The sequence below is a fragment of the Pan paniscus genome, chromosome 9 (assembly GCF_029289425.2).
Source record: "Pan paniscus chromosome 9, NHGRI_mPanPan1-v2.0_pri, whole genome shotgun sequence".
In the NCBI taxonomy this organism is placed as follows: domain Eukaryota; kingdom Metazoa; phylum Chordata; class Mammalia; order Primates; family Hominidae; genus Pan; species Pan paniscus.
Window position 1 is genome coordinate 11781460 of NC_073258.2, and position 19393 is coordinate 11800852.

Here is a 19393-nt window from a genome sequence, read left to right on the forward strand (position 1 = left end):
AGACACATGAGTTGGAAGTAAGTGGGTGAGTGTCATCACCTTGCTGATTGTCTGTCAACATCTCTTGAAACCTGCCTTAACAATAGCAGAATCAGCAGCGCATATCCACATCCCTTTGATATCTATTTTCTCTGTGTGCTGCAATGTCTGCTAAATGGATTACCTGGCATTTCTAAACCAGAAGCCGCCTCAGAGTGAGTGTCATGTAGGTCAGAGGCTGCTGCGGCTTAGATTTACTGGGCCTCTTAAGTTGCTGCTGTTGCTGAAGGGATCAGGAAGTGAGGGTGGGGAGGAGCAAGGGGCTTAAGGAGTAAGAGAGGCCACAGCAGAGTAGTTCTGTGCCCCTAAAGACTGTTTTATTAAAGGCCAAGTTATTCCTTGCCTGCGTTTATTGTGCAATGATTGGAAGCACCTTAAACTTCACTCCCATTGGTTATGCACAGTTTACTGAACTAGTGTGCTGTAAGAACACAAAAAGTGTGTGCTACTGATCACAACTGGAGCAACTACAAGGAGAGATGGTCAAGGTCTAGAAAAGCACCCACTGAAATATAATTAGTAATGTGTCAGGTAGTGGTATTATGGATAACTCTATTTTTGGAAATTTTAAAATTAATTCATCTTTTAAATAATGTTAAGAGAAGAGCGGCTAGGGAGGGGAGAATACTGTCCCCTTGAGACCTGAATTTCTAGGGCCTAATATTATGGAATGTATTTAGACATGCTCCTCAACTTATGATGGGGTTATGTACTGATAAACCCATTGTAAATTGAAAATCTAGTAAGTCAAAAGTGCATTTAGGCCGAGGCAGGTGGATCACCTAAGGTCAGGAGTTGAAGACCAGCCTGGCCAACATGGTGAAACCCTGTCTTTACTAAAAAAAAAAAAGAAAAAAAAAAAAAAAAGAAAGAAAAATTAGCCAGGCATGGTGGCAGGCGCCAGTAATCCCAGCTACTCAGGAGGCTGAGGCAGGAGAATTGATTGAACCCGGGAGGTAGAGGTTGCAGTGAGCCAAGACTGTGCCACTGCACTCCAGCCTGGGCGACAAAAGCAAAACTCCGTCTCAAAAAAAGAAAAAAAGTGCATTTAGGCTGGGCATGGTGGCTCGCGCCAGTAATCCCAGCACTTTGGGAGGCCAAGGCAGGTGGATCACGAGGTCAGGAGATCGAGACCATCCTGGCTAACACGGTGACACCCCGACTCTACTAAAAATACAAAAAAATAAGCCAGGAATGGTGGCGGGTGCCTGTAGTCCCAGCTACTCAGGAGGCTGAGGCAGGAGAATGGTATGAACCTGGGAGGCGGAGCTTGCAGTGAACCGAGATCGTGCCACTGCACTCCAGCCTGGGCAACAGAGTGAGACTCCTCTGTCTCAAAAAAAAAAAAAAAAAAGTGCATTTAGTACACCTAACCTAAACCAAACTTAGGAGCTTAGCCTAGTCTACCTTAAATGTGCTCAGAACACTTACATTAGCCTATAGTTGGGCAAAGTCATCTAACACAAAGCCTACTTTATAACGAAGTCTTAAGTATCTCATGTACTTGATTGAACACTGTACTGAAAGTGAAAACAGAATGATTGTATGGGTACCTCCTAAAGTCAAAAATCCTAAGTTGAACCATCATAAGTCAGAGACCATCTGTATACCATAATAATTCATCCCAGTCCATGAGTCACCATGGAGCTCATCAGAATACACCTGTAGAACTAGAGAGTCATAAAAGGTCCCTACCTTAAAGACAGTCTAGTCCAATTTTTCCTTTCTATTTTTTTTTTCTAAGAAGGAGTCTTGCTCTGTCACCAGGCTGGAGTGCAGTGGCGTGATCTTGGCTCACTGCAACCTCTGCCTCCGGGTTCAAGCGATTCCCCTGCTTCAGCCTCCCGAGTAGCTGGGACTACAGGCAGGTGCCGCCACACTCAGCTAATTTTTTGTATTTTAGTAGAGATGGGGTTTCACCATGTTGGCCAGGATGGTCTCAATCTCCTGACCTCATGATCTCCCCCCTCGGCCTCCCAAAGTGCTGGGATTACAGGCATGAGCCACTGCACCTGGCCATCTCTTTTTTTTTTTTGAGACAGAGTTTCGCTCTTATTGCCCAGGCTGGAGTGCAATAGCACGATCTCAGCTCACTGCAACCTCCGCCTCCCAAGTTCAAGCAAGTCTCTTGTCTCAGCCTCCCGAGTAGCTGGGATTACAGGCATGTGCCACCACATCCGGCTAATTTTGTATTTTTAGTAGAGACGATGTTTCTCTATGTTGGTCAGGCTGGTCTCGAACTCCCGACCTCAGGTGATCCGCCCGCCTCGGCCTCCCAAATTGCTGGAATTACAAGAGTGAGCCACCGTGCCCGGCCCTGTTTTTTTTTTTTTTTTGAGAGACAGGGTCTTGCTCTGATGTCCAGGCTGGAGTACAGTGGCACACTCAAAGCTCATTGTCGCTGGGCATGGTGGCTCATGCTTGTAATCCCAGCACTTTGGGAGGCCCAGTCAGGCGGATCGCCTGAGGTCAGGTGTTCGAGACCAGCCTGGCCAACATGGCAAAACCCAGTCTCTTCTAAAAATATAAAGATTAGCTGGGTGTGGTGGCATGAGCCTGAGGCACGAGAATCGCTTGAACCCGGGAGGCAGAGGTTGCAGTGAGCTGAGATCGTGCCACTACACTCCAGCGTGGATGGGAACAACAACAACAAAAAGCTCACCATAACTTCCAACTCCTGGGCACAAGTGATCCTCCCACTTCAGCCTCCTGAGTAGCTGAGACTACAGGGACATACTACCATATCTGGCTAATTAAAATAATTTTTTTTTTTTTTGTAGAGATGGATTCTCACTATGTTGCCCAGGCTGGTCTCTAACTCCTGGCCTCAAGTAATCCTCCCCTGGCCTCCCAAAGTGCTGAAATTACAGGCATGAGCCACTGTGTCCAGCCTCAATTCTTCCTTTTATAGAAGAGAAAACAAACCTAGAGGGTTCAAGTAGTTTTTCCATACTAGCACAACTCATTTGTAGTAGAGCTAAAAAAAGAATTCAGGCTTCTTATCTTTTGTCCAAAGGAAGGAATGATTTTAGTCTTTCTTACTACTACCTTTCAAACTCACTGCAACCCCCGCTTCCCTAGCCCTTTACCCTATTGTATTTTCTGTCCTCCAATAAGCCTCTCATCTAGCTCTCAGGTGAGATAACAGATGAGTCTCTCTACCTCACAACTCAAGGCACTCATGTCACACTGTCCCAAGAAATCTTCTCACCACATTCTGCTCTAGTTGCCAGTAGCCACAGAGCGTTTCTTCCACTCAGCACATGTCACCATGAGACGCTAATCTTTCCCACTCACTCCTCACTCCTTGCTTGCCCTTGACTTGACAGCAAGAAAACCACAGCACTCTTGACAGTTCTCTTCAAAGAAATCTTCACTTTTCAAACTTCCTCTCCTTGATTTTCTTTTCTCAGGCCAAAAGTGGGTAATGGGCTACAGGTTTCAGAACCAATTTGGAGGCTACCCCTTGAGCAAGTCCTGCATAAATGATCTGACATATCTCTTTGTATAGGGGTACTTGCCACCTATTGTTCTAAGCTCCAAAACTAAGAAAATAGGAAAATCTAATTTAACATCCCATCTCAACTGCGTTTATTCTTTCCCAGTTCTCTGTTTCTTAATGCATTCCAGCTGAGGTTTTTAAATTTAATTTTTATTAGGTTATGCGTTCCAGTGAGAGAACACACACCTCCTTTTTTTTTTTTTTTTTTTTTTTCAGTTGCAAGATTTAATAGAGTGAAAACAGAGCTCCCATGCAAAGGGAGGGAACCTAAAGAGGTTAGCTGTTGCCGGCTCCATTGCCTGGGTTTATATCCCGATCATTGTCCCTCCCGCTGTGCTCTCAGGCAATAGATGATTGGGTATTTCTTTACCTCCTGTTTTTTGCCTAATTAGCATTTTAGTGAACTCTCTTTACTACCTGATTGGTCGGGTGTGAGCTAAGTTGCAAGCCCTGTGTTTAAAGGTGGATGTGGTCACCTTCCCAGCTAGGCTTAAGTATTCTTACTCAGCCTAGGAAATCCAGCTAGTCCTGTCTTTTAGTTCCCCCTCTCAACAGGAAAACCCAAGTGCTGTTGGGGAGGTTGGCCGACAACCGCTGTAACTGCTTCCTGCTGAATTGGGGCGTAGTAGGGGTTGTGAAGTTGAGATTTCCTTGGGAAGGGTACCTTCAATGTCATTAACATTGGAGCATGGGCTAGCACGCCGGTCCAGGGGTCCACGGTAGATCTTAGTCATGGACTGCATCTGGGGCTCCATTTGAAGAATCATTGGTAGCTTTACAGCTTTGATTCTGGAAAAGACAAACTTAACAAGGAGGTTAAAGATACAGGGTCCAAAGAGGAGTAACAATATTATAGCTGCTAGAGGTCCTATGAAGGGGAGAATCCAGGGCATCCATTGGCTGAGGGGGCCCCAGCATCTGGTGTTTTGAAGCTCCTCTGCTCTATGTTGTATTTGATCTCAACTTTCTTTAACTTTCTCAGTGACGATTCTGGATTGATTAACATAATAACAGCATTCTTCCCCTAAAAATAAACAGGTTCCCCCTCTTTTGGCAGTTAGCAAGTCTAAAGCTCTTCGATTTTGAAGGATTACTGCTGCTAGGGAGTTAAGTTGATCTTGCAAGATGACCAGGGAGTTGGCGACCCGTTCCATGTCACCATTTGGTTCTTTAAATAGTTTGTAGTAGAACTGAGTAGAGGTTGTGATACCGCCAATGCCAGTACCTAGTTTGCCTAGCACTCCTGCTCCGATAACAAAAGGAAGAATGGGTACTCTTTTGTTGCAGGGCTTAGGTACAACATGATTGTATAAATTTTGTTCAGTGTAGATGGCCATGGGGGCACTAAGAATGAGAGGAAGCACATAGATTCTGAAGAGCCATTCAAACAACGATAGGCTGAGATACCACAGTCAAAAAATATTCCTGAGGGTAGGCAGACTATTCATGTGGGAGGAGTTACCCACCTGATGCACTGGGAGTTGGTTGTGTCTATAGTATTGCTAAATTTTATGCAGGTGAGGTTTGAGGTATGGGTTATTTCCAGATTGGAAACAAGAGGTCCTACTAAAATGGAAGTGGTGTTTATTTCTGTGCTGAAGTTGTTCCATCATTCAGGTACAGGGATTGAAATGTATGGCCTGAAGTGCAGGGGGAGGCACATCCAACAGTTAGTAGGGTTTTGGGCCAAGACCTCATGGAGCCCAGTGAGAGTGGTATTAAATAGGCTTACCAGGTGAGTATGGGTACGGAGGGTTTCATGTAGTTTTGAGATCTAGTCCTTTGTAGGGGCTAGGGGTGCTGTGACTCAGGTCAGTTGGGAGACTACTTCCTTTACGTGTTTTTCTCTTGCCTGATCTTGAACTCCACCCCCAACAGGCATACCGGTATGGGCGAAGTAAGTCCAACAGACAGTGGCTCCAAGTCCTCCAGGACAACTAGGATTAATCATTTTCCCTGTCCAATAATGAGTATTTGCATGCATGCAAAGAGTGGCAGAGTTACAGCAATTGCGGGGCATATGGGCACACATCTCCTTTTTATTATTATTATTATTTTTGGGAGACAGAGTCTTGCTCTGTCGCCTAGGCTGGAGTGCAGTGGCACGATCTCGGCTCACTGCAACCTCCGCCTCCCGAGTTCAAGCCATTCTCCTGCCTCAACCTCCCGAATAGCTGGGACTACAGGCACGTGCCACCACTCCCAGCTAATTTTTTGTATTTTTTTTTTTTAGTAGAGACCGGGTTTCACCGTGTTGCCCAGGCTGGTCTCGAACTCCTGAGCTCAGGCAATCTGCCCGCCTCGACCTCCCAAAATGCTATGATTACAGGTGTGAGCCACCACGCCTGGCGCACACACCTCCTTTAGAGTTTGTTAGACCTTCTTTTAGGAGCAGCCTCTGTCTCCTTCCTTCCCCTTAGCTGGAGGCACTCAATACCACCTGCAGGCTCAGTCTTGATCTAGTCACTGTACAAAATCTGCCCAGAGGCAGGAGGAATTTGTAGCACTTCAGTTCCCCACTCTGAGATTTTCTTTTCTTTTTTTTTTTTTTTTAGATGGAGTCTTGCTCTGTTGCCCAGGCTGGAGTGCAGTGGCTTGATCTCAGCTCACTGCAACCTCTGCCTCCTGCGTTCAAGCAATACTTCTACCTCAACCTCCCTAGTAGCTGGGACTACAGGTGCGGGCCACCACACCTGGCTAATATTTGTATTTTTAGTAGAGACGGGGTTTCACCATATTGGCCAGGCTGGTCTCGAACTCCTGACCTCGTGATCTGCCTGCCTTGGCCTCCCAAAGTATTGGGATTACAGGCGTGAGCCACCACATCCGGCCACTCTGAGGTTTTCTATGAAGGCTGTTGCTAGGCTGAACTCAAGTGCCAGTTTTTGTTTTTGTTTTTGTTTTTGAGACAGAGTCTCGCTCTGTCGCCCAGGCTGGAGTGCAGTGGCATGATTTTGGCTCACTGCAACCACTGCCTCCCAGGACCAAGCGATTCTCCTGCCTCAGCCTCCTGCGTAGCTGGAATTACAGGCGTGTGCCACCATGCCTGACTAATTTTTTTTTCTTTTTGCCGAGATGCAGTCTTGCTCTGTCACCCAGGCTGGAATGCAGTGATGCGATCTCAGCTCACTGCAACCTCCGCCTCCTGGGTTCAGGCAATTATCCTGCCTCAGCCTCTTGAGTAGCTGGGATTACAGGCGTGTGCCACCATGCCCAGCTAATTTTTGTATTTTTAGTAGACACTGGGTTTCACCATGTTGGCAAGGCTGGTCTTGAACTCCTGACCGCATGATTCACTCACCTCGGCCTCCCAAAGTGCTGGGATTACAGGCGTGAGCCACCTCGCCCGGCCTCAAGTCCCAGTTTTATTCAAAAACTGACCTCCAGTCTCATTCTTGAGATCTAGCTTCACCTTGGACTCCAGACCCAATGCATGGATTTCAGGCTAATGCCTTAGATCCAATCCTGTTACCCTTTCCAGTGTCCTGATTTCCCTACCACTGAGGACTTCCTGCTCCTTTCTTTCTTTCTTTCTTTCTTTCTTTTTGAGACAGAGTCTCGCTCGCTCTGTTGCCCAGGTTGGAGTGCGGTGGCGAGATCTTGGCTCACTGCAACCTCTGTCTCCCGGGTTCAAGGAATTCTCCTGCCTCAGCCTCCCGAGTAGCTGATATTACAGGCGTGTGCCACCACACCCGGCTAATTTGTGTATTTTTAGTAGAGACAAGTTTTCGCCATGTGGGCCAGGCTGGTCTCGAATTCCTGACCTCTGGTGATCTGCCCACCTCAGCCTCCCAAAAAGCTAGGATTACAGATGTGAGCCACTGCGCCCGGCCAAATGAACGTCTTTCCTGCTCCTTTCAATTCCCCATTCCCTGGGACTGGAATGCCTTTGAACTTTAGCCAAGTGGCTAGAGTTCTACTACTTGATTATCAGACTTATCTGTCTGAAATCCTGATGAGCATCTCCTGTCTCAGAATTCTCTGTCTCCCATTAAGACAACATGTCATTCTCTGCTTGGCCCCAGATGCCAACTGCTTGTCTACATGACTGCTTGCCATTTGTCACTGTGCCCTCCTAGTGGCAGATTTGGCCTGTCTGGTGCTACTGCAGCTGACCCTGTGTCCCCTTGTGGAACCACATTCTAGTGTCTTCCTCTCAGTTGACCACCACAGGACTCAAGCCAGGGATGGACCATTTCCCATGAGTGGAATGTTTTATTATATAACTACTCTAAGGAACAGTATCACTCTTGGGACCAAACCAAGAAAAGCATAGCCCAATGTGATAGGGCCTTTGAGAATGGTATTCAAGAGCAACAGATCATGGAGTTAATTGTAGTATCCACCCAGAAAGTATCAACCTGGATCAGAGACTATTGAGTACTGGATTCTCATTCAGTGAAAGTGTATGTAGTGAATATCCATTTTGCCCATCCAGCATCCCTTCTTCTGGTCAGATACCATAATTTGCCTTCCTCATTTTAATCCGTAGAGTTCATAGCCTTAATTCTGACTAATCAGAGCAACATAGCACCCCTTGAACATAGTGACTGTTTCAGGCATGTGTATATGACTCAAGCTGGGCCAATGGCAGTCTTACCTGGGAATTTTATTGGCACTCTTGGAAAAGAGGTGGTTTCTGCTGGGGTTACTAGGTTGGTAGAATGTAAGCTGGAGCTGCTGGTGACCATCTTTGTTACCACATAAACAGAGCCTGCCTGGGAATAAAGTCAACTTAGAGGAAAGCAAAACTGAAAGATGGAGGCAATGTTGCAACCCTGATCTAGTCCTAAAGCTTGGCAATCTACTAGTGGACTCCTTGGCTCATTAATCAACATATTTACGGCTGGGCGCGGTGGCTCAGGCCTGTAATCCCAGCACTTTGGGAGGCCGAGGCGGGAGGATCACGAGGTCAGGAGATCAAGACCATCCTGGCTAACACGGTGAAACCCCGTCTCTACCAAAAATACAAAAAATTAGCCGGGAGTGGTGGCGGGCACCTGTAGTCCCAGCTACTCAGGAGGCTGAGGCAGGAGAATGGCGTGAACCCGGGAGGCGGGGCTTGCAGTGAGCCGAGATCGGCCCACTGTACTCCAGCCTGGGCGACAGAGTGAGACTTCGTCTCAAAAAAAAAAAAAAAAACCATATTTACTTTTATTGTGTAATTCAGAATGAGTTGGAGTACCATTACTTGCAACTAATACAGCTGGCAAGTATTCCCTTCTGCTTTACCAGCTGGGTAAGCCTCTAGGGAGGAAATACAGCAAAGAAAAGCAAGTTAAAAAAAAATGTGCAGCTGGGCACAGTGGCTCATGCCTGTAATCCCAGCACTTTGGGAGGCCAAGGCGGGTAGATCATGAGGTCAGGAGTTCAAGACCACCCTAGCCAAGATGGTGAAACCCCTTCTCTACTAAAACACAAAAATTAGCTGGGTGTGGTGGCAGGTGCCTGTAATCCCAGCTACTCGAGGGGCTGAGGCAAGAGAATTGCTTGACCCAGGAGGCGGAGGTAGTAGGAAGCCGAGATTGCGCCACTGCGCTCCAGCGTGGGAGAGCTAGACTTCTTCTCAAAAAAAAAAAAAAAAAAAAAAAGGCCGGAGTGGTGGCTTACGCCTGTAATCTCAGCACTTTGGGAGGCTGAAACAGGCTGATCACCTGAGGTCGGGAGTTTGAGACCAGGCTGACTAACATGGAAAAACCCCGTCTCTACTAAAAATACAAAAATTAGCTGGGCGTGGTGGCGCATGCCTGTAATCCCAGCTACTCCGGAGGCTGAAGCAGGAGAATCACTTGAACCTGGGAGGCAGAGGTTGTGGTGAGCCGAGATTGGGCCATTGCACTCCAGCCTGGGCAACAAGAGCAAAACTCTGTCTCAAAAAAAAAAAAAAAAAATTTGCTCAGCCTGGCGCGGTGGCTCACACCTGTTATCCCAGAACTTTTGGAGGCTGAGTTGGGTGGATCACCCAAGGACAGGAGTTCGAGATCAGCCTGTTCAACATGGTGAAACCCCATCTCTACTGAAAATACAAAAATTAGCGGGGCATGGTGGCACATGCCTATAATCCCAGCTACTCGGGAGGCTGAGGCAGGAGAATCACTTGAACCCAGGAGGTGGAGGTTGCAGTGAGCCAAGATCTCACCATGGCACTCCAGCCTGGGCAACAAGAGCAAAACTCTGTCTCACAAAAAAAAAAAAAAAGTGCTTAAAAATGAAAAAAAATTTTTTTTCATTCAACCATCACTTAAGAATTGCAACACAGGGCCGGATGTGGTGGCTCACGCCTGTAATCTCAGCACTTTCGGAGGCTGAGGAGGGCAGATCACGAGGTCAAGAGTTTGAGACCAGCCTGGCCAACATGGTCAAACCTCATCTCTACTAAGAATACAAAAATTAGGCCAGGCACGGTGGCTCATGCCTCTAATCCCAGCAGTTTGGGAGGCTGAGGCAGGCAGATCATGAGGTCAGGCAACTGAGACCATCCTGGCTAACATAGTAAAACCTCATCTCTACTAAAAATACAAAAAATTAGCTGGACATGGTGGCACATGCCTGTAGTCCCAGCTACTCGGGAGGCTGAAGCAGAAGAATCGCTTGAACCCGGGAGGCGGAGGTTGCAGTGAGCCAAGATTGCGCCATTGCACTCCAGCCTGGTGACAGAGGGAGATTCCATCTCAAAAAAAAAAAAAAAAAAAAATTAGCCAGGCGTGGTGGTGCATGCCTGTAATCCCAGCTACTCGGGAGGCTGAGGCAGGAGAATTGCTTAAACCTTGAACTCAGAAGGTGGAGGTTGCAGTGAGCCGAGATCACACCACTACACTCTAGCCTAGGCGACAAAGCAAGACTCCGTCTCGGAAAAAAAAAAAAAGAGCAACACAGTGCAGTGAAAACAACACAAGATTTGGAGCCTACCAGAGCCCTACTCAAATCTTAAATCCCCTATTTTCTGGCTATGTACACTGAATATGTTAATTAATATTTGGAGCTTCTGTTTCCTCTTTTGTACAATGAGGATAACTACCTATCTCTTAGGGGTATTAGGAGGAGTAGATATAATGTATATGGTGCCTGTAACTAAAAGCCTTTCAATAAATCGTAGTTAGCCTCAGCAACATGGCAAAAACCCCTCTCTACAAAAAAATACAAAAAGTATCTGGGCATGCTGGCTTATGCCTGTAGTCCCCCACTACTTGGGAGGCTGAGGTGTGAGGGTCATTTGAGCCTGGGGAGATTGAGGCTGCAGTGAGCCATGATCACACCACTGTACTCCAGCCTGGGTGAGAGAGCAAGACCCTGCCAAAAAAAAAACAAAGTCAATGAATGGTAATTATTTTAATTCTCAAATACTTTGATCTGCCAGGACTTTGGGCTAGTGTATTCAAGAGGGATTAAAAAAACACAACAAAGCGGCTGGGCACAGTGGCTCACGCCTGTAATCCCAGCACTTTGGGAGGCCGAGGCGGGAGGATCACGAGGTCAGGAGATCGAGACCATCTTGGCTAACATGGTGAAACCCTGTCTCTACTAAAAACGCAAAAAATAAGCCGGGCGTGGTGGTGGGCGCCTGTAGTCCCAGCTACTTGGGAGGCTGAGGCAGGAGAATGGCGTGAACTCAGAAGGTGGAGCTTGCAGTGAGCCGAGATCGTGCCACTTCACTCCAGCCTGGGCGACAGAGTGAGACTCCGCCTTAAAACAAAAACAAAAACAAAAAAACTTGAGTCCTATCTCTGGCAGTTAAAATACTAGATTAAAAGAGAAGACACAGATGTTAAACTGGGAGAGAAAAGCAGTGCAAGCAGTGATGTGACTGGCACAGGCCTTGGCAGCTGAGAATAAGAAAATAATTCCCTTTCAGCTATTCATAAAAGGTTTCATGGAAGAAGTGAAATCTGGGCCCTAAAAGATGAACAGATTTTTTGTTTGTTTCTTTGAGATAGAGTCTAGCTCTGTTACCTAGGCTCTGGAGTGCAGTGGTGCGATCACAGCTCACTGCAGGCTTGACCTCCCAGGCTCAAGCCCACCTCAGCCTCCTGAGTAGCTGGGACTACAGGCATCTACCACCATGCCTGGCTAATTTTTGTTTTTTTGTTTTTTTTAAGATACAGGGTTTCTCTATGTTGCCCAGTCTGGTCACAAACTCCTGGTCTCAAGCAATCTCCCCAGAATTTTTTTTTTTTTTTTGAGATACCGTCTCACTCTGTCACCCAGGCAGGAGTGCAGTGATGTGATTTCAGCTCACTGCAACCTCCACTTCCCGAGTTCAAGTGATTCTCATGCCTCAGCCTCCTGAGTAGCTGGAATTATGGGCACACTCCACCACAACCAGCAAGGCCCAGGATTTTTGATAAGCAGAAAGTGGGAGAAACAGCATCCCAGAAAAACAATTGTTTTAAAAAAAGAAAATGGACAGCTGTGTCTACAGGCATTACTGGGTATATCAATATGGCCAGAGTAGAAAGAAAGGGAGAAAGAGAGAAGGAAGGAAGGAAGGAAGGAGGGAAGGAAGGAAGGAAGGAAGGAGGGAAGGAAGGAAGGAAGGAAGGAGGGAAGGGGAAGGGAAAGAAAGAAAATCACCTGAGTCTTCGTTCAAACTGCACACTTTCATCAGCTGTCCCTAAAATCCTGCCTCAGCGAAACATTGTAACTGACGAGAGTGTGTTAGAACCCTCAGCTGTGTGTTGGAACATGAAAAATGGTTGGGAAACATCAGCCCAGAGGCAGGAAGACTGTTTTAGAGACTACTGTGTGTGGTCAAAAGGACACCTGGGGCCGGGGGCAGTGGCTTACGCCTGTAATCCCAGCACTTTGGGAGGCTGAGGTGGGTGGATCACCTGAGGTCGGGAGTTCCAGACCAGCCTGACCAACATGGAGAAACCCCGTCTCTACTAAAAATACAAAATTAGCTGGGCCTGGTGGTGCACGCCTATAATCCCAGTTACTCGGGAGGCTGAGGCAGGAGAATCACTTGAACCCAGGAGGCGGAGGTTGTGGTGAGCCGAGATCGTGCCATTGTACTCCAGCCTGGGCATCAAGAGGGAAACTCTGTCTCAAAACAAAAACAAAAACAAAAAGGACACCTGGATCAGTAAAGCTGTTTTTAAAAAAGGAGGGAGGGGGCACTTGTATTCATCGCTCACTTGGTCCCCTATAATCATTTTTTCCTCGCTGTATTCCCTGTCTCCAGTCCCTCTCCGTTTCAAATAATTTTATTTTATTTAATTTTATTTGAGACAGAGTCCACCTCCGTCACCCAGGCTGGAGTGCAATGGCGCGATCTCGGCTCACCGCAACCTCTGCTTCTCGGGTTCAAGCAATTCTCTTGCCTCAGCCTCCCAAGTAGCTGGGATTACTGGTGTGAGCCACCAGGCCCGGCTAATTTTTGTATTTTTAGTAGAGACGGGGTTTCACCATGGTGGCCAGGCTGGTCTCGAACTCCTGACCTCAGGTGATCCATCTGCCTCGGCCTCCTAAAAGTGCTGGGATTACAGGCGTGAGCCACTGCTCCCGGCCATCATTTTCTATTTCATGTCTAGATTAATCTTCCTGTTCTGATCCTGTTATCCCAACCCCAAAACCCTTAATGACAAACCACTATCTACAGAACAGACTAAAATTCTTTGGCTTTCCAGATGACGTAGCAATCACCTTTCAGATCTCATTTCCTACTTATTTGTCATCAGGTATCTTCAGGTCCAGCCAAGCTGAACTACTCAAGAGTCCCTTGCTTTTCTGTCTTCATGGATCTTTCATGTTGCTCATTCTGCCTAGAATACCACTTCACAGTACTCTTCTCAGCTGTCTTAATCTTCTGGGTCCCTGAAGGCTCAATTCAGACACCTTTCCTTATCCCACCTTTCTCTCCCACACTGCCTTTGATAATGTCTCTCCATTCTGAACTCCTATAGAACTTTACCTGTACCTTTTGTAAAAAGTAGAGGTTCCTCTTCAAAAACTCTCCTACCCATCTAATTAGGAATAGTTACTTCTCTTAGAAGCAAAATTTATTCAAAGACCTGTGCTTACATTCTTAAATATCTGCTAGCCATAATAAAGAAATCAATGTATTGGCCGGGCGCGGTGGCTCAAGCCTGTAATCCTAGCACTTTGGGAGGCCACGGTGGGCGGATCACGAGGTCAGGAGATCTAGATCATCCTGGCCAACATGGTGAAACCCTGTCTCTACTAAAAATACAAAAAAATTAGCAGGGCGTGGTGGCGGGCGCCTGTAGTCCCAGCTACTCAGGAGGCTGAGGCAGGAGAATGACGTGAGGCAGGAGAATGGCATGAACCCGGGAGGTGGAGCTTGCAGTGAGCCGAGATGGTGCCACTGCACTCCAGCCTGCGGGACAGAGCCAGACTCTGTCTCAAAAAAAAAAAAAAAAAAAGAAATCAATGTATTTTATGTTCTTAGCTCCCACAATTTAGCCTAAATATTTGCCCTGGCATGCTTACACTGGTCCAAGCAAGCATTAAGTCACAGCCTGTTCCTCTTCCTTATTTAAAGGTGTTTTTACCCTTCTCAGCATTCCACAAGTTACTTCCTCCTTCCTTTGTTCTCCTCTGCCTTTGTCTCTTTTAAAAAATTCTAAGTCCCTAGCCAATCAGGACAAAGACAAAATGTGAGGTCACGTTCCAGCCAATGGAAACCGGACACAGCAGCAAGGTGGATGCGTCAGGTTATAAATGACCCTGTCTCCTTTGTTCGGTGTACTCTCATGGCAAAACTGCTGACAAGTGTACCCTTTCTGCAGAAAGTAAAAATGGCCTTGTTGAGGAAATTAAATTTATGTTCAATTGCTATTCCTTTATGACACCGAGGAATAAACATTTCAAACAATTTATTCACGCATGGATCATTGGCTTTTTTTTTAAGTCTGTCATTGTTTTTTTTAATCAAAATTTAAAACAATGTAATGAATAAAATACCAACCACCCATATTCCCACCACCCAGAATCACCAACTTTTAACACTGTTTCATATTTACTTCCATATATATATGAAATATACGTGTATATACACATATATACAGAATATATACACACATATATAGAATATATATACACACACATAGAATATATATACACACACATATATAGAATATATATATACACCCACATATATAGAATACACACACACACACACAGTTTTTTTTTTTCTTGAGACCGAGTTTCGCTCTTGTTGCCCCGGCTGGAGTGCAATGGCACGATCTCAGCTCACTGCAACCTCCACCTCCTGGGTTCAAGCAATTCTCCTGCCTCAGCCTCCCAAGTAGCTGTGATTACAGGTGCCCGCCATCACGCCCAGCTAATTTTACTTTTCTTTTTTTTTATTTTTTGAGACGGAGTCTTGCTCTGTCGCCCAGGCTGGAGTGCAGTGGCACAATCTCGGCTCACTGCAAGCTCCACCTCCAGGGTTCACGCCAGTCTCCTGCCTCAGCCTCCCGAGTAGCTGGGACTACAGGCACCCACCACCACGCCCGGCTAATTTTTTGTATTTTTAGTAGAGTCGGGGTTTCACTGTGTTAGCCAGGATAGTCTCGATCTCCTGACCTGGTGATCCGCCCGCCTCGGCCTCCCAATGTGCTGGGATTACAGGCTTGAGCCACCGCACCCAGCCTTTTTTTTTTTTTTTTTAAGTACAGACGGTGTTTCACCATATTGGTCAGGCTGGTCTCAAACTCCTGACCTTGTGATCCACTCACCTCGGCCTCTCAAAGTGCTGGGATTACAGGCGTGAGCCACTGCGCCGGCCAATTTTTGTATTTTTAGTAGAGACGGGGTTTCACCATGTTGGCCATGCTGGTCTTGAACTGCTGACCTCAGGTGATCCACCTGCCTTGGTCTCCCAACGTGCTGAGATTACAGGTGTGAGCCACTGCACCCGGCCTACTTCCATATTTTTAAAAGAAGTGAAATGTTATAGATAAAATTAAAGTCCCCTTTAACCACACAACCTCCCACTCAGTCCCATCTCCCCTCTCAAGTTACAGGGGCAACTGCCATGAGTCTGGTGTGTAACCTTCCATTCCACTCCCTGTACTTTTACATGGATGAATACATATATATATACACACACACACACAAATATATGTACATATATACGTATTCATCACCAATGGATTGTGACACTGTATTTTAAAACTTACATTAATGATATCATCATGTACGTATAATTTTGCATCTTGCTTTTATCACCCAAAGTTGTTTTTGAGACCAATTCAGGCTGATGTATGAATATATTACACTTTTATCCATTTCCTTTTGATGAAAATTTAGGCTGCTTTTGCCTTTTTGTGATTACAAACAATGCTACGGAGGACATCCTCACACTTGTTTCTTTGTACACATGGGTGAGAGTTTATTTGGGGTACATACCCAGAAGTATAATCATTAGGTCATAGGGCACATACATTTAAACAAAAATTTTAGGCCAGCCACAGTGGCTCACACTGGTAATCCAAGCACGTTAAGAGGCCGAGGCAGGTGGATCACTTGTAGTTAGGAGTTCGAGACCAGACTGGCCAACATGGAGAAACCCTATCTCTACTAAAAATACAAAAATTAGCCGGGCTTGGTGGCGGGCACCTGTAATCCCATCTATTAGGGAGGCTGAGGCAGGAGAATTGCTTGAATCCGGGACGCAGAGGTTGCAGTGATCTGAGATTGTGCCACTGCACTCCAGCCGGGGCAACAGAGACTTCATCCCAAAACAACAACAACAACAACAACAACAAAATTTTTACTGTGGTTAAATACACATAACACAAAATTTGCCATGTTAACCATTTTAAAGTATACAGCTCAGTAGTGTTATGTGCATTGACAATGTTGTAAAACCAGTCTCCAGAACTCTTTCCATCTTGCAAAACTGAAACTTTAAGGTAACATGGGTTTTTTAATTTTATTATTAGTATTTTTTAATTTTTTAATTTTTTATTTTTTTTGAGACGGAGTTTGGCTCTTGTTGCCCAGGCTGGAGCGCAATGATGCCATTTTGGCTCACCGCAAACTCCGCCTCCTGAGTTCAAGCGATTCTCCTGCCTCAGCCTCCTGAGTAGCTGGAATTACAGTTGCCCGCCACCACGCCTGGCTAATTTTTGTATTTTTAGTAGAGACGGGGTTTCTCCGTATTGGTCAAGCTGGTCTCGAATTCCTGACCTCAAGTATTTTGACTACTTTTAAAATTAGCATTTCAACAAGGAAATTAAATAATGCTCAAAAACGTGATTTTAAAAATCATTATATAAATGTACCATAATTTAAAAAATTTATTACATTGTTCCCAGTTTTTAATTTCTAACTAAACAATCTTTTTTTTTTTTTTTTTTTTTTTGTGAGGGAGTCTTGCTCTGTTGCCCAGGCTGGAGGGCAATGGCGCAATCTCGGCTCACTGCAACCTCTGCCTCCCAGGTTCAAGCAATTCTCCTCCCTCAGCCTCCTGAGTAGCTCAGAGTACAGGCGCGTGCCACCACGCCCACCTAATTTTTGTATTTTTAGTACAGACGGGGTTTCACCATGTTGGTCAGGCTGGTCTTGAACTCCTGACGTCGTGATCCACCCACCTTGGCCTCCCAAAGCGCTGGGATTACGGCTGTGAGCCACCGCGCCTGGCCTAATTAAACAGTATTATATAAGCTACCACGTACCCACATAAATTGAAAATAAATGAATTAAAAATAAATAAAAATGGGATTAGAATTAAAAAAATACTGCAGTGACTAGCATACATATATCTTTACCCACATCTGCTGTTATTGCCTTAGGATACCTATATAGAAATGAAATTACTGGAACAACAGGTTTGTACGCTTTTACTTTTATCTGTTTTTAAAAATGCAAGAAGTTAAAAAATATTTTGATAGCACCAAGAAATGTGTAGTGAAAAAAAGTAGCCTTCGCCTCGTTCCTCTTCATAGCCCAAAGGCAACCATTTTCCACTTTTTTCACTGTTATTTTGGGTATTTACCTCCATACATCAAAATAATGTGCTTATGCTATTTCTTGATGTATCTGTTTTAAACACTATCTATTGCTTTCCTGTTGTGGTAGATGAGGTTGTAGCACTCTTACAAATACACCACATACCCACCACCATTTCTCCTTCCCCAGCCTCCCAAAGTAGTTAAATCATAATTTTGGTTCACATCAATAATAAGCATTTACATCACACGCCTGTAATCCCAGCACTTTGGGAGGCCGAGGTGGGTGGATCACCTGAGATCAGGAGTTCGAGACCAGCCTGACTAACATGGTGAAACCTCATCTCTACTAAAAATACAAAAATTAGCCAGGCATGGTGGCGGCGCACACCTGTAATCCCAACTACTCGGGAGGCTGAGGTAGGAGAATTGCTTGAACCCGGGAGGCGGAGGTTGCAGTGAGCCAACGTCGGGCCATTGTACTCCAGCCTGGGCAATAAGAGTGAAACTCCATCCCTCTCCCCCGCCCACCAAAAAAAAAAAACCATGTTCACCATGGACAAATTTAATTCAGAAAAATAAAAAGAAATTAAAATCTACTGTAATCGCAGACACTATTTGAACTGCAGCTCTCACCACCTCTGTGATCCCTGTCCTCTCTGCCTGTAAGTACCCATATCAATGCTACTTAGGCCATCTGCTCTGTCCCTGAGTTGTCCTTGACCTGGAGGCCCCCTTGGAGCCTCAGCTCTCCCTGCTACTGCCACCTAGAATCTGTCACTGACAACTTGCAGAGCTCCACTGCCCATCTCTCTCTGGCCAGTAGGTAAATGCCTTTCTTACATTCAGCTCTTTAAAAACCGAGAATCCCACAGAGTGTGTGCTGGGTTCTTAATAATTCAATTCTTTCAGCATGCCACGCAGAAGAGGACCTGGGCCCCTGGTGATTCGGTTGTTTCCATTTTAGTACACAGCCTTCTCCTTCCCAGGACTGATAAGCGTGCCCCAGAGGGTTGAGCTGGGGCAGGTTCAAGTACAGCCTTATAGAATCTTCACAAACACTGTCTTCTCTAGCACTCAGGCCCTGTGGCCAATTCTACTCCTTATAAGGGTATCCTTGGTACAGAATTTTTCCTGTAAGGAATCCATTATTTCTTTCTGCAAGCTGTATTTCATCAGGTGATAATCATTTTTAAATCAAATTTTATTTCCCACAATACTTCTGGATCCAAGATTAAAGGATGGGGCTAGATGTTTCAAGCCTTCTGTAACAGCAACAGAGCAGAGTACAATGATGCCTTCGAAAATCTGCAGCAACAAGGACACTCTGCTATATACAATATCTATCAGACTGCTGGTAAATGCCTCACAACCATCAAGGCATCTCCCTCCCCCATATATTTATTCCTCTGTGAAGCCTTTCTTCTTCCCCCTCTATTACACTGAGTTGCTCTCTGTCCTGTTCACACTTCGATCAGAGCACTTATTACACAGTATAATGACGACGTGATTATGTATTTATCTCCCCTCACCAGAGCTCTGGAGGGCAGGAATCCGAGTACCACAATACAGGATGCAGAGCAGGCCTAAAATATTTATGGGAAGGATGGGAGCCGGACTATGATGGATCGCTTTAAATACCAGGGAAAGGACTTTCCGCTCAAACCAAAGTTCAACAGAGTATTAAATTTTCTTGCACAGAGGAATGGCTTGCAGAATACAGTGTGCCATAAAAATGCACCTGGTCATTGTGTGACGTTGGATGGGAATGTGGCAAAACCAGTTAGGAAGTTGCTGAGGTGACTCTGTCCATGGAGAGGAAGAACTACATCTAAAAGGCATTTCAAAGAAAATACAGGCCAGGCACGGTGGCTCTCGCCTGTAATCCCAGCACTTTGGGAGGCCAAGGCAAGCGGATCACGAGGTCAAGAGATCG

At 45.7% G+C, this 19393-nt stretch overlaps 1 pseudogene; it reads right to left on the reverse strand.

Moving 5' to 3' along the window:
- Positions 1-232: 232 nt before the first annotated feature.
- On the reverse strand, positions 233-7706 carry LOC129393343 (syncytin-1-like; annotated as a pseudogene).
- Between the last annotated feature and the right edge of the window lie 11687 nt (positions 7707-19393).